Raw genomic sequence first — 13,972 nt, 5'->3', positions numbered from 1 at the left:
CCACAAACAATCTCTTTATCAGAGAGTGCTCCACTGAGTATTCACAAGAAAGACTGGGGATGGGGCAGGAAACTGATCTCACACACACCCAACCTCTCCTCAGTGAAGCAAATGGCAAGGTATCCTCAGTTACCGGCATCATAGGACAAAGAACACTCTCACCACTAGGGCACAGACAAAACTCCACTGCCTCTGTAGGAGGAATAAAAGCAAACCCTCTGGATTTTGCTAAAAAGTCCCTAAATTGGGGTTAATGTCTTGCTACACAAGCCACACACAGATTCTCAACTCACTGAAACAGTGAAATAATGTGGAAGAGGGCAGGAAATCCTTTCACCCAGTACTCAAGACACATTGATGGCCTGCCAGAACAAGTACGTCTATTTTCAGATATAAAAAGTATTTACCTGAGTCTCTACACATAACTGGAATTTGAGCAAAATGTGTCAAGATATAGTTAGCAGAATCAAACTAACATATAACTCAGATATTGGAACTATCAAATGGAAACTTTAATAATTATATGAACAGCTTGGTGAAAAATATTTAAATCACGTCTAAGGAGTTTTTTCTTTTTATATGTCATCCAACAGGATAAGTTTTGAGATGTTAATATTCCACTCTCTTATCTTTCCATTCTTCCCTATTACTGGCAAGAAACCAGGACCACTGTTATTTCTTTGACTTAAGAATGTCAACAAACTAGAAATGTCCACCTGAAGTACAGGACTCTTCGTCTTTAGGGAGAGCCCAGATTAATAGAAAAGGTACCTCAGGGAAAGGAGAGGGAGTGCCTCGATGAGCAGCAGACAGTAAGGGTAAGAAAGCTCCTACCCATCCTCAGACTGAGGATAGATTAAGAATTTGTAGGCTCAAAAAAAAAAAAATTTGTAGGCTCTATGAGCTTGATGTGAAGGGCCTGCCCAGGGCTTTGGTGGTGCCAACTCTAAGTTTATGTGTTGGGTGAGAGTGATCCCCAATAATGACTGAGATAAGGCTCCTACTAGTCCAATCAGATAAATGAAAGATTCAAAATGAATTTTTAATTTGTGATATTACATTCAAGAGTATAGAACAGGATTCCTATCCATATTTGTTTTCAATTTTATATCATTATGTAATAATATATATTCTGTGGTACACAGCTTCTAAAAGGTCTCCCACTGATCTTGCCTTTTGTTATTCACACTCTCTGTAATGCTCTGTTGAGTTCAGGTTGGAACTAGTAACTCATTTCTAATTAATAGAGAACAGTACAGGTGATGGGATGTCACTTTTGAGATCAGGTTTTTAACTTCTTTCCCACATTCTCTTGCTCCTTCACTTGTCCTAAAGAAGCCAGCAGCTATGTTGTAAACTGTGCTACAGAGATGGACAAATGGCAAAGAACTCACAGGGCAGCCTCTGATCAACAGGTTGTGAGAAATGGAGGCCTTCAGGCCAACAATCTGAGAGGAACTAAATCTTGTGAACAATAATTTGAGCTAGCTTTGTAGCAGATCTTTGCCCAGTCAAGTCCTGAGATGAGTAAATCCCAGCCAACACCTTGACTACAGCTTTGTTAAACACCCAGAAACAGAGGCCTTAGGTAAGCCACAGATTCTCAACTCACTGAAACAGTGATATATTGTGGCTTTATGGCACTCAATTGGAGGTAATTTATTTTAAGATTTATTTATTCAGATTGAGAGAGAGAGAGACAGAGACACAGGCAGAGGGAGAAGCAGGCTCCATGCAGGGAGCCTGACATGGGACTCAGTCCTGGGTCTCCAGGATCACATCCTGGGCTGAAGGCAGCACTGAACCACTGAGCCACCTGGGCTGCCCTGGAGGTAATTTATTATGCAGTAGTAACTAAAACAGATTTCAAGTAGGAAAGTTATTAGTAAACATCTATCTACACATAGTATTTCTTTCTAAAGTAGGTCTGGACAGTTCTTCTTTTTTAAATTTTGAGAGAGAAAAAGAGAAAGCATGAATGGGGCGGGGGTAGAGGGAGAGGAAGCAAGTTCCCCACTGAGTGGGGAGCCTGAGGCAGTGCTCAAACCTAGGACCCTGGGAACATGACCTGAGCTGAAGACAGATGTTTAACCAACTGAGCCACCCAGGAGTCCTGTCCAGTATTTTTTCTTTTTTTACTTACTTTACCCAGGGCTGATTATGTCACATGCCCTCCTTAATGTCCATTGTCTAGTTACCCCATTCCCCTAACCCGTCTCCTCTAGCAACCCTGTTTGTTTCTTATGCTTAAGAATCTCTTATGGTTTGTCTCCCTCTCTGATTTCATCTTGTTTTACTTTTTCCTCCCCTACATAACTGTGGTTTCTTAAATTCTACATAGGAGTGAAATCATATAATTGTCTTTCTCTTATTTTGCTGAGCATAAGATCCTCTAGTTCCAACCACATCATTGCAAATGGCAAGATTTCTTTTTTTGATGGCTGAGTAATATTCCATTGTATATATACACCACATTTTCTTTATCCATTCATCTGTCAATGGACATCTCAGCTTTTTCCATAGGTTGGCTATCGTGGACATTGCTGCTATAAATATTGGAGTTTCAGGTGCCCCTTCGGGTTACTATATTTGTATCTTTGGGATAAATACCCAGTAGTGCAATTACTGGGTCACAGGTTAGCTCTATTTGTATAACTTTTTGAGGAACCTCCATACCGTTTTCCAGAGTTGGCCAGTAGTTCTTAAGCAAGGGTGCATATCAGAATAAGGCAGGGCTAAGGGGAATGTAGGAATGGTGAAATATACAAGAAAAGCAAAGTGGAGGTAACAGAAAAAGGGAAGACAAAGTCCACTTTGTTCCAATGAGATTCCAATGCCTGAGTTCAGTCCACGGCAGCTGAGGCTGTCCGAGCCATTGCCGTGGGACTTGATCCCAGGTCTCCAGGATCAGGCCCTGGGCTGAAGGTGGCGCTAAACCGCTGCCCTGGATTTGGTTTCTATGCTGCACGGAAGACAAATCAGAGTGAAGAAGGATCCCACTAAGATATTATCAGAATCTTATCCCTAGACCTTATTTTGGACAGCTTTAGCAGTCAGATTTTAGGAAATGGCTCGAAGTGATCCTACAAAAAAGCTCATAGAACATTCCATGGTTTAATTCATTTATTCTATCCTGGCAAAGCTTATGCAACAGCTCACAGCAATCCTGACACAGTACAAAGAGATATCACTTCATGTGTGTAGTATCTTTACAACTCCCTCAGGATCATGATCTACCAAATGGGGCAAGTTTCATTTTCAGTCATGTCATATTTCCCAAAAGTACTAAGCAAGATTTCAAGTTATTTCCAGAAAAGGCTGGCATACTTAGGTTCAAACAATCCCTACAAAAGGTAAATAAACCTCAGTGAGGGGAAAAAAAAACAACATAAATTTGATAGGGGTTTTTAGTCTATGGGTGACCTTTATAGGATCTAAAGGCCTTTTGTCAGAAAAAAATATCAGAAAACATACTCTTCTCAGGTAGCTAAGAAATACTTTACTCAATTATGGGAAGCTCTCATACTTACATATGTGGTAACAACCATTAAAGAACAATCATTCAGGGCAGCTCGGGTGGCTCAGCGGTTTAGTGCCGCCTTCAGCCCAGGGCGTGATCCTGGAGACCCGGGATCAGGTCCCACGTCAGGCTCCCTGCATGGAGCCTGCTTCTCCCTCTGCCTATGTCTCTGCCTCTCTTTCTCTCTCTCTCTCTCGAATAAATAAATAAAATCTTAAAAAAAAAAAAAAAAAGAACAATCATTCAGATATTAGCCTCTCTGCTTGAGAATTTCCCATTATATGCCCTTCTTAATCTATACCCTATATTTAAAATCTATCTCATCAGAACATGTTAGGAAAGTCTAAAATGTAGATGCCAAAGACATAAAATGCCAAATTCATGATCTGATATAGGTAGTTTATGAAGATAAGACAATATAAAAAGACACCACATCTCTTCAAACAATTCCATTTATAGCTGCATCAAAAAGAATAAAATGCCTAGGAATAAACTTAACCAAGGGGGTGAAAGACTTGTACTCTGAAAAATATAAAACACTAATGAAAGAAATTAAAGATGACACTAACAAATGGAAAGATATTCATGCTCATGGATTGGAAGGACTACTATTGTTAAAATGTCCACATTACCCCAAACGATCTACAGATTCAATGCAATCTCTATCAAAATACCAGCAGCTTTTTTCACAGAACAAAAAATAGTAACTAAAATTTATAAGGAATCACAAAAATCCCCAAATAGTCTAAGAGATCTCGAGAAAAAAGAACAAAACTGAAGGTATCACAATCCCAGGTTTCAAGATATACTACAAGGCTGTGGTAATAAAAACAAGATGGTACTGGCACAAAAAAATGACATAAAGATTAATGGAATGGAAAAGGTCCAGAAATAAACCCATGCTTATACAATCAATTAATCTACAATACAGGAGGCAATAATATACAAGGGGGAAAAGACACTGAAACCAAAGACTTTATGATGCTGGTACTTTTGATTCTACCCAAAAGTGTCAATGAAAGGTTTCACACAATTAAATCCCAACTGTTATCTGGCTGACATCAACTATAAAATGCATCCTGATTTCAAAGATACTAAAACCTAGGAAAATGTACATCCTGCAATAGATCAAAGTAACTTCAAGTCTTCAGCAGTGGTTTTGTACTTGAGGAGTCCAGCTTCTGTCCAAATTTAAAAAAAACAAAACAAAACAAAACTATGACATTTCAGGACTGACCAAAGGCAATTACAAACACTTTACCTGGCAGGGCTCACAGGAGAAAGCTGTCCTCCTCTCCACTCAGATATGGTGTAAAGCCAGCCCACTGCAATTTCTCCAAGTTGCTGCAATGAAAGACTCAGGCCTAGGTGACTCCATTTGGAGGTCTCCATATGGGGGAAAACTGGAAGACTTAATACTTTTCCATTTTGACTTAATACTTTCCCACTCCTAATCCTCCCTTTTCCTCTTCCTTCCACTGTAGTCTGTAAATCTGCAGAAGCCTTTTTGTGGCTTCCTCAACAGTGAGCCAACACCTCATATTCATGCGGATGCTAATGACCTCCAATCAGTGGGCCAATTCATAGGGAGAAGTGTACGGGGGAGTCTTTCTCTGGTGTAGACTGTTTATACAATTACAGTAAGTGATTGAGAACTTGACTGTAGTGGATAGAACTGGAGGGTATTATGTTGAGTGAAGTAAGTCAATCAGAAAAGGACAACCACATGGTTTCACTCATATGGGGAATACAATAAATAGTGAAAGGAATCATAAGCAAAAGGAGAGAAAATGAGTGGGAAAAATTAGAGAGGGTGACAAAACACGAGACTCCTAACTGGGAAACAAGGGGTAGTGGAAGGGGAGGTGGGCAGGCGGATGGGTGACTGGGTGATGGGCACTGAGGGAGGCACTTGATGGGATGAGCACTGGGTGTTACAGTGTTGTACTATATGTTGGCAAATCGAATTCCAATAAAACTTGACTGTCACTTTTATTTTAGCTTGTTTAATCCAGTACTCTGGCACATGGCAGCTCAGCTGAGCTTCTGTGGATCAGTCATGTAGAATGCAGGAAAGTAATTTGAACACAAAGCATGGCAACAGTCAGAGATTCCTAAGAAGTTTATTAGCCAGAATTCCCAGATTCTTCTCATTTTCTGTGTACTCAAGCTAATGTTGAGCAACTGCTACTTATTAAAACACTGAGTTGGATTGCTACACATGATAAAACTTATTAATCAAATGGAAACAATTCACAACTCCGTAAATCAGTATTTGGATGACAAAATACTTGATTCTCATGAGAAAGGAATTCAAGGAAAGAAGAAAGTTACCTCAACTATGGTAATCAAGGAAGGCTTTGTGGAAGAAATGCATCTTTGGTAGAGCACTGAACTAGTACAATTTGGGTAATTAGTGGACAAAACATACACATATTAGAATATAATATTCCCATTTTCAAAGAATATAAAGGTCCTTTTCTAACACTGAGGAAATTTTTCCAGGTTAGATTTTTTTTCTTTTTGTAAATTAACAACAAAGTATTTTCCTCTGCAGAGTGACACGGAATGGGATATATGATTATTTTTCATATTTGCAGTCTTAAAATTATTTTGACTACACACATTTTCCTTTGATTTGTATACTCCAAACCCAAAGTAGTGGATTAAAGAAAGTGTATCTTGAATACTTTTCCATAGTTGTTTACCTAATCCATTATGTGGCATTTAATACGCAATTTGACCAGTTACCAGCCATTGGGTTGGAAAGAGGCATCCTCCAATAAGGTGTAGCCACTCTGGTCTAAATAGCTGCACTTTGAAAGCTAACTAGGAATAACAGAGTTTTGGAAAAGAAGCCTGGCTTCCCTCCAGCTGTTCAATTAAATTAGCTTATTCAATTTGCCTCACTTTCAACTCCACTTAATTGAAAATAGTTTTGATATTATTTTCAAACCACAAATATTTGAGTACTTTCTTGATGCCAGAAAAAAGTTTGTGCTTTCCCTAGAGCCTAGATTTCAAATTCAGTCTAGAATTCTAGAACTGCACTGTTGATACAGAAGCCAGTGACCACATGTGGCTACAGGACACTCCTAACATACATAGCTAGTGCAACTGAGAATATAAATTTTTAATTTTAATTTAAATTTAAATTTTAAAACAGACTTGCTTTAGTTATTGGAAAACTTTTAAGTATGTTTGGCACAAATTGGGTATGTGAACCTATATTGGATATGTGAATCACTATGTATATTTTACTTCAACTACTATTGAAGTATTTCCAATGAAAACCACGTACAAAATTAGATGTGAAGTAATTATAAAATGTGCAGTTGATTTCAAAGACTTAGTACAAAAAAAGTAAAATATATCTCATTAATTTTTATATTGATTACATGTTGAAATATTTGGGATGCATTGTTTACATATATGACTCACATTGTGTTACTCAAGTACAGCACAGCTCTAAATCAAGCTTTGCCCATAGAAATCTTAAACACAGGGCTATTTAGGAAGCTCTACTACGTGTACCTCAACTCCTGCTCCTTTTTGTTCTGTTCCCTTTCTTCTTTTTTCCCCTTGTTTGCTTCTTCCTCCTCCCTCTAACAGTGACATGCACTGGACTCTTAAGAGCTACAGACTGCTCACCTAGGGTTTAGAGGATTCAAGGCAATCCATCTCTTACTGATTCAAAATTTATTTTTTTTAAAGATTTTATTTATTTATTCATGAGAGACACAGGGAGAGAGAGACAGAGATACAGGCAGAGGGAGAAGAAGGCTTTATGCAGGGAGCCTGATGTGGGACTCCATCCCAGGTCTCCAGGATCATGCCCCTGGCTGAAGGTGGCGCTAAACCACTGAGCCACCAGGGCTGCCCTGATTCAAAAGTTATTAACGATAAGAAACAATGGAGTGACACCTGGGTGGCTCAGTGGTTGAGCATCTTTGGCCCAGAGTGTGATCCCGGAGTCCTGGGCATCAGACTCTCCGCAGGGAGCCTGCGCCTCTCTATATCTCTGCCTGTCTCTAATGAATAAATAAAATCTTAAAAAAATAAAAAAAGAGAGAGAAACAGTGGAATGACTTAGCAACTCTAACATATTAAGAGGATCTTAGGAACTTTCAGGAAAGGTGTCAAAGAAACAAGCTTTGCATTTCCCCATGGACAGTATCAGAAGTCATTTTCAAATAAGCCACTAAAAACCTCTTAAACACTTTTGAGTTTTAAAATAAAATTAAAAAAAAGTTTTAAAATCACAATGTCCTGACATATTAATAAAAGATAAGGTAATTAGCTTATTCTAAACTACATTTATTTTATAAATATATCATATATTAAAAAATAAAATTATAATGGAAAAGATCTTTCAGTAAAAGCATTTTAGCCATCACAGAATGGACTCATTAAGTTATCATTATCTGTACTTCTAATAGTCCCTTCTCCAATTCCTACAGCATTGTCAGGCCACACAAAAAGAATGGTAGGTGTATTCTTTAGCAGTTTATACAGATTCATTGCTATTTGAAGCTAACAAAGAAGTTAGTCTTTTCCTGACTCAATTTAATACAGAAATCTATTTACTATTCCTGAAAACATAACATTTTATCACTATTGGAAAACTGCTGGCTAATTGCAAGCTTCTTGGGCACACAGATAAGGCTACTTTTTCCAGCCTCCTTTATGGTTAGATTCATCTGAGTTCTAAACAGTGGAATATGAGAAGAGATGTATATGCCATTTCCTTGCCGGACCCATCAAAATCCTCCATGTGCCCATGTCCTCATTCCTCTGTCCCCATTCTTCCTTTCCCTGACTTGATGAAGAGAAACATAAAGACCCTGGAACCCATGTACAAAGATTACAGAGCTATATGATGGAAGAAGCCTGGGTCCTACATAAATATTTGAGAGGCCACCTAACTACCAGGAATTTCCTCCTTGGACAGTCAAGGTTGGCAAAAAAAAAAAAAAAAGGTAATTTTATCTTAAGTCATTGAAGTTTTAGGGGTTTAAAGGCAGCTAGTATCACCCTAATAGATACAATGAATAACCCAAAGGGCTGTAATTTAGCTTAAGGACAAACCATTCTCACAGCTCTTGGTGTCACCACTGAGCAGCAAGGTAGCACCCCATGTCTTGATTCTATCTCGCACTAAATTTTACCACTGAAGGTGTACAGTCTGCACAACCTGACTAGGTAAATATGAAAAACAGATGTAGAAAGACAAAAATGCCCTACAGGCATATGGAAAGGCACTCAACGTCACTGATCACCAGGTAAATATAAATTAAAACCACAGTAAATAGCTAGAATTAATAATACTGGCAGTACCAAGTAACGGTGAAGATATGGAACAAATTAAATACTCTTAAAACACTGGTGGCTGTGTTAAATGGTACAACCACTACGGAAAACTCTTTAGCTGTTTCTAACAAAGTTAAACCTACACACCTACCTTATGACCCAGCAGTTTCACTCCTAGGACAATTGAGTGCTTATGTTCACCAAAAGACTTGTACAAGAATATTTATAGGAGCTTTATTCATTAAAAAAAAAAAAAACTAGAAACCCAAGTGCCCATCAATAGGAAATGAGAAAAACAATTTTGTAATATATTCATGACACAATACTACACAACAAAAAAATGAATGAACTACTGATACACAAAACACAACATGGATAAATTTCACAGATTTTATGTTGGCCTAAAGCCAAACACTAAAGGATGGCATACTCTATAATTTTGTTTATATAAAGATCAAGAACAGGCAAATCTAATCATTGTAATAAAAATCAGAATAGTAATTATCTCTAGGCAGGGATTTGACTGGAAGGGGGAAAGCAGGTGAGAAAAGTGTTACATATCTTGATTTGGGTGATGGTTAGAAGTATACACAGGTAAAAATTTAAGCTATACACTTAAGATTTATGCATTTATTATATGTAAATTTTATTTCAAATACAGAAATTAAAAAGCTAACTCGTCCCAGAGCATACAACTATTAGCAAGAAGTTGAGATGGGGTTCCAACTTAGGTCAACTTGAATCTTTTCATTATAGTAGTATTCATTTTCCTACCATATTATATACACAGAGGAGAAAACTACAACCCTCTGTTACCACTTGGTTTAAATAGGTGACTAGCATCACTCTATTTTATTCCTATATCCACACTACGATAAACTATACTTATTTTGGCACTGCATTCTACTTCAAATGCTAATATTTGTGGCACTGTATCAACAGTACTTCTGTTTACAAAATTGAAGTAAATCACTGGAACTAAGTCTTCTAGAATTCCAGATGACTGCAACACAGTAAGATAATTCAGAAGAACATACATACTAGGATGAAACGGTCAGAACCTGCACTGCATTTACTTGGCAAGAACACACTGGCTGATTACCACATGTGAACAATCATGAATAAATCTCCAGGGATGAAACATCTTAAGAATGATGAAAAAAATAACAGATGAGGTACACAGTAAGATGCCAAAATCGTCAGCTAACAAGCATCACTCATGCTCATGTGATATTTATAAGAGATTCAGCCACTATAGTTGTAAATGTGATCTGACTAGTTTCTCAACTACTCATTTAACATGGATAAAGCAGCTAGTGCAATACTAGAATAAGAACATTATAAGTGTACCAATATTTAGCTATGATACTCTGCATTCTTAAACAAGGCTGCCTCTCTTTTAAAAAAAAAAATATTGTACTGTATGCATTGTGTGACTTCTTCATCAGCTGGAGATGAACAGGGAGAAAAATCCAGTTACTGCCTTCTTTTTATATATAAGCCAACCAAGGCCTAAAGCAGATCGCCGATTGTCCCAGGCATCACACAAGTCAATAAAGCCAAAGTTAAGGTTACTCCAACTAGTTATTATATAGCATCATGCCCACCGTGTTACACAGGAGCTTTCCCTCCTATACATAAAAGTTTTTTAATAAAGTGTTTGGATTTCTGTTGAGAATGTCTTAATCCCCCACATGGTAACCTCCCCTCCCAAAACTAAGACAAAAATCAAATTTAAATATCCAAGATTTTGGGATAATAAGTTCATCTATTCAGAAGAAGTAAAGCTGGTTTTGTTCCTGAATAGTGAAAAAGAATCCCACAAATACATTGGACTCCAAATGCGGTAAACACTAACTAATAGAGACCAGAAAAAAAAAAGAAAAAAGAAAAAAGAAAAAAAAATTCCTTCGAGGAATTCTCACACAGAAAACGCAAATCCAGTCATCCCCTAAATTACAGCAAAACAATTAAAGAATCGCTTAAAAGATTAAGGAATTTACCTGAACCACCTGTCCCCAAACTAGAGGACGTCCGTTTGCTCTCTCGGACCGCCAACGTCCGCGGGTCCCAGCTCCCCGGGCAGGGCTAGGGGCACGCGCCTCTGCCCAGGTGGGAGTCAGTGTGCGGTTCCGAGCCCCTCGGTGGGCCCGAGTGGGCTTCAGAGCGGCTGACAAGACCCCTGGGACCGAGGGCACACGTGGGCTCCGTCATTCCCGTGGTCCCGCACGCTGACCCCGGGGTCCCCCGGGCCCACCTCTCGCTCCGCCCCAGCGCCTGCGGGCTGGCTTCCCGGCCTCGCGGCAGGGTGAGCTCCGCCAGGTCTGGGGCAGCGGAGGGACCGTGGTGGGGGCCGCCCGGGAGCAGCCCCGGAGGCCGGACGCCAGCGGCATCTGCTTCCCCGCGGCCACCGCCGCGCCGCACTGCCCAGGCTCAGCGCTCTCCCGGCCGGATCTGCGAGCGCGCCCGCCCTCCCTGCCGCGGCCTTGGACACAGTGAGATTCCACACGGACTCATGTTTACTAATTTTTTTTTTTCTAAGCACGCAGTTCGGCGTGGGGCACGGTGGAGGAACCCAGCCGACAGTGAGCAGGAGCAGCGTCGGCCAACCACACACATAGCAGCCACACGCTGCTAAGCGACTGAGAAAGGGGCTCAGCAATCAAAGAGTAGAGAGGTGCCCTGTTTTCAACACATTTAATACATCTATGACGAGCATACAAACCAAACAAAATGAAAAGCTGCCTTCTCCCAAATCAGAGGATCAATAAAATAACAGTGCAAACTGGGTAAGTGTAAAGTCAAGGGTAGGGTGGGAGGGGCAAACTTCTGACCAGTGCTGCTGCATTTCTACATAGAAATGTTATCAATGCCGAAAAAAACCAGAAAAACCGTAACTCCTCTACTCCCAGAATTTAGGAACAGACGGGAGTACCTAGGTAAATCTACCCTAAGTGGAATCAGGACCTCTCCTCACCTTTATTTGGTATTACATCACCATTATTCCCAAACCTTCCCAGGATGCTTGATATTCCATTCCACATTTTGAGCTTCCTACTTTGGCTTAGTCCAGAGCTTTTGGCTCATTAAAAAATGCAGAAGCCTCTAGGAAAGAGAAACTAAGCTTCATTATTCACATCTCAACCCTATGCCTTGAGAGAAAGCTTTGATGTAGAGTTAGAGAGACAAAAGAGCGCTTAGACGATAAGGGCTTCTGTGTAAATTCAGATTGCTGAATCTGAGTGAGGCTAGCATTCAAGAGACCTATAACTTATAAATTGATAAAGACTTCTGATTCTGAAGCCAAGCAGCGGAAAAACAAATACTTAACATTAAAAAAATATTCTTAAAGTCCTAAGCGAAACAAAAAATTCACATTTCAAATAACAGAAGATAGCCCTTGGAAATAATAAATAATTGCTTTTAAAAAATCAGAGGATTAAAAAGTAGTAAAAATTCTACCAGAACTCAACAAGCAAAAAGATGAAAGATATGAGATATAAAGAAAGTGAAGAAAACTTAGGGAAATTATGAAAGAAACAATACAATCACTTCCAGGACCAGAAAAGAATGGTCTGCTGAACATACCAAATACTAGCCAGACTTAAAAAGTTCACTCATAAAATTTAAAAACATCAAGATCTTTTGGGATCAATACAGTTAACACTGAACCTAGAAAGGTAATAATAAGGTAAAAAGAGCATGTTTCTTCTCCTAGAAAAAAAAAAATACAAACTACAGGGTAAACAAATTACTCAAAAAGAGTATGATGCAAGTTTAAAGCAAATTAGTATGTGGAATGGTTTTGATCAATTTTCATTTGACCCTGACATTTATAATTCTCTGGAAACACAGATCACAAAATTGGATAAGTGAGTAGAAGAAAGGAAATCAGGCTGTTAATTGGTCCATTCAGCAAAAAATATTTATGTAATGTAAACCCTTTCTACTGATTTCCAATTTTAGAATCAACATATAAATAAAAGAAGAGAGACTTTATGGTTATAGAATAGAATGCACATTTTTAGCTCTGGAAATATAAATGTATAGTTTACAGATGATGTAGTGTAAAAGTCGTAAAAGAGAGGAGAAAGGGTGCTTTTATCATCATCTCATAAAATATACTTCTAACTTTAATAAAGTTATCAAGGAAGTGAGAATAAGTTAAATCTTTACCTATTATATAGAAAGCTGAGAGAAATCTAAATTTGGTGAGACAAAAATAAAACATACAATATCAACTACCAGAAATGGTGAAAGGCTGTTGAATGTGGGATGTGGATGAGCAATTAGGAAAGGGAGACACAGACTACTGCTTCCTATTATAAACTCTTCTGTGCCATTTTATTTTCTAATCGTACCTATATCTGTTACTTTAATATTTTTTAAAGAAATCATTCACATGTATACCTAGAAATGCAGAACGTAAGTGAACATAGGAACATTTACAGTTGGTTTGTAATGACCGTGATATTTGGTACAATGTTCTTTCCTTTTTTATATTTGATTCAGTAATGCTATTATGGTAATTTGACATATCATGCAAATTCAAAAAATTTTTAAAAGTAATTAGGCAGCTATGACCAAAAAGCTCTTTAAGAAATGGGGAAAGGGGAGGGAGACAAATGGGCTGTAAATATTCTTTATAAACAAAACAAAGTGGAGAAGAAAATTAAGACACACAGGTCCTGCAAGTAACGACCCAAATGCTTTCTTCATTTAACCTTTCCCAGAATTGAGATTACAGAATACAAGTTAAATATTTCCCGTGTTTTCATTACTTGAACTTCCCTTTGAAGTTGTCTGTTCTTTGTGCATTCTTCTACTGGTATTCCTATATACCCACAGATAAAAAAACTACACATGGATAATCCATTATAGTCACAGTAATATTTTTCCTTGTAATAAATTCCCTTTTTGGGCCTGAATTTGTTGTTTCCTTCGTGACTTCTGACCCTTGAGATTAAAATCAACTCTCAATCCCAATTCAAAGGTTTCATATTTAGCCATGTTTTTTGTAGTTTAATAATACATGTGGAACAGATTTTGAATATGGCTGGGGCAGGCATCTAATTAGTCCTAACATCTGTTGAATGACCCTCTCTTTTCATATGTGATGCCTCCTTTATTAACCAAATTCAT

At 38.4% G+C, this 13,972-nt stretch overlaps 1 protein-coding gene across 1 annotated transcript in view; it reads right to left on the bottom strand.

Moving 5' to 3' along the window:
• Positions 1 to 11,069, bottom strand: part of IL31RA (interleukin 31 receptor A) — an 81,829-nt gene extending 70,760 nt beyond the window's left edge. The window contains exon 1 of the mRNA XM_025983470.2: positions 10,834 to 11,069. The gene's annotated coding sequence lies outside the window, so the exon portion shown is untranslated. The remainder of the gene's footprint in view (positions 1 to 10,833) is intronic.
• Positions 11,070 to 13,972: the final 2,903 nt, after the last annotated feature.

The sequence above is a fragment of the Vulpes vulpes genome, chromosome 2, assembly GCF_048418805.1.
Source record: "Vulpes vulpes isolate BD-2025 chromosome 2, VulVul3, whole genome shotgun sequence".
Taxonomy (NCBI): Eukaryota; Metazoa; Chordata; class Mammalia; order Carnivora; family Canidae; genus Vulpes; species Vulpes vulpes.
This window is presented reverse-complemented; position numbering and strand designations above follow the sequence as displayed.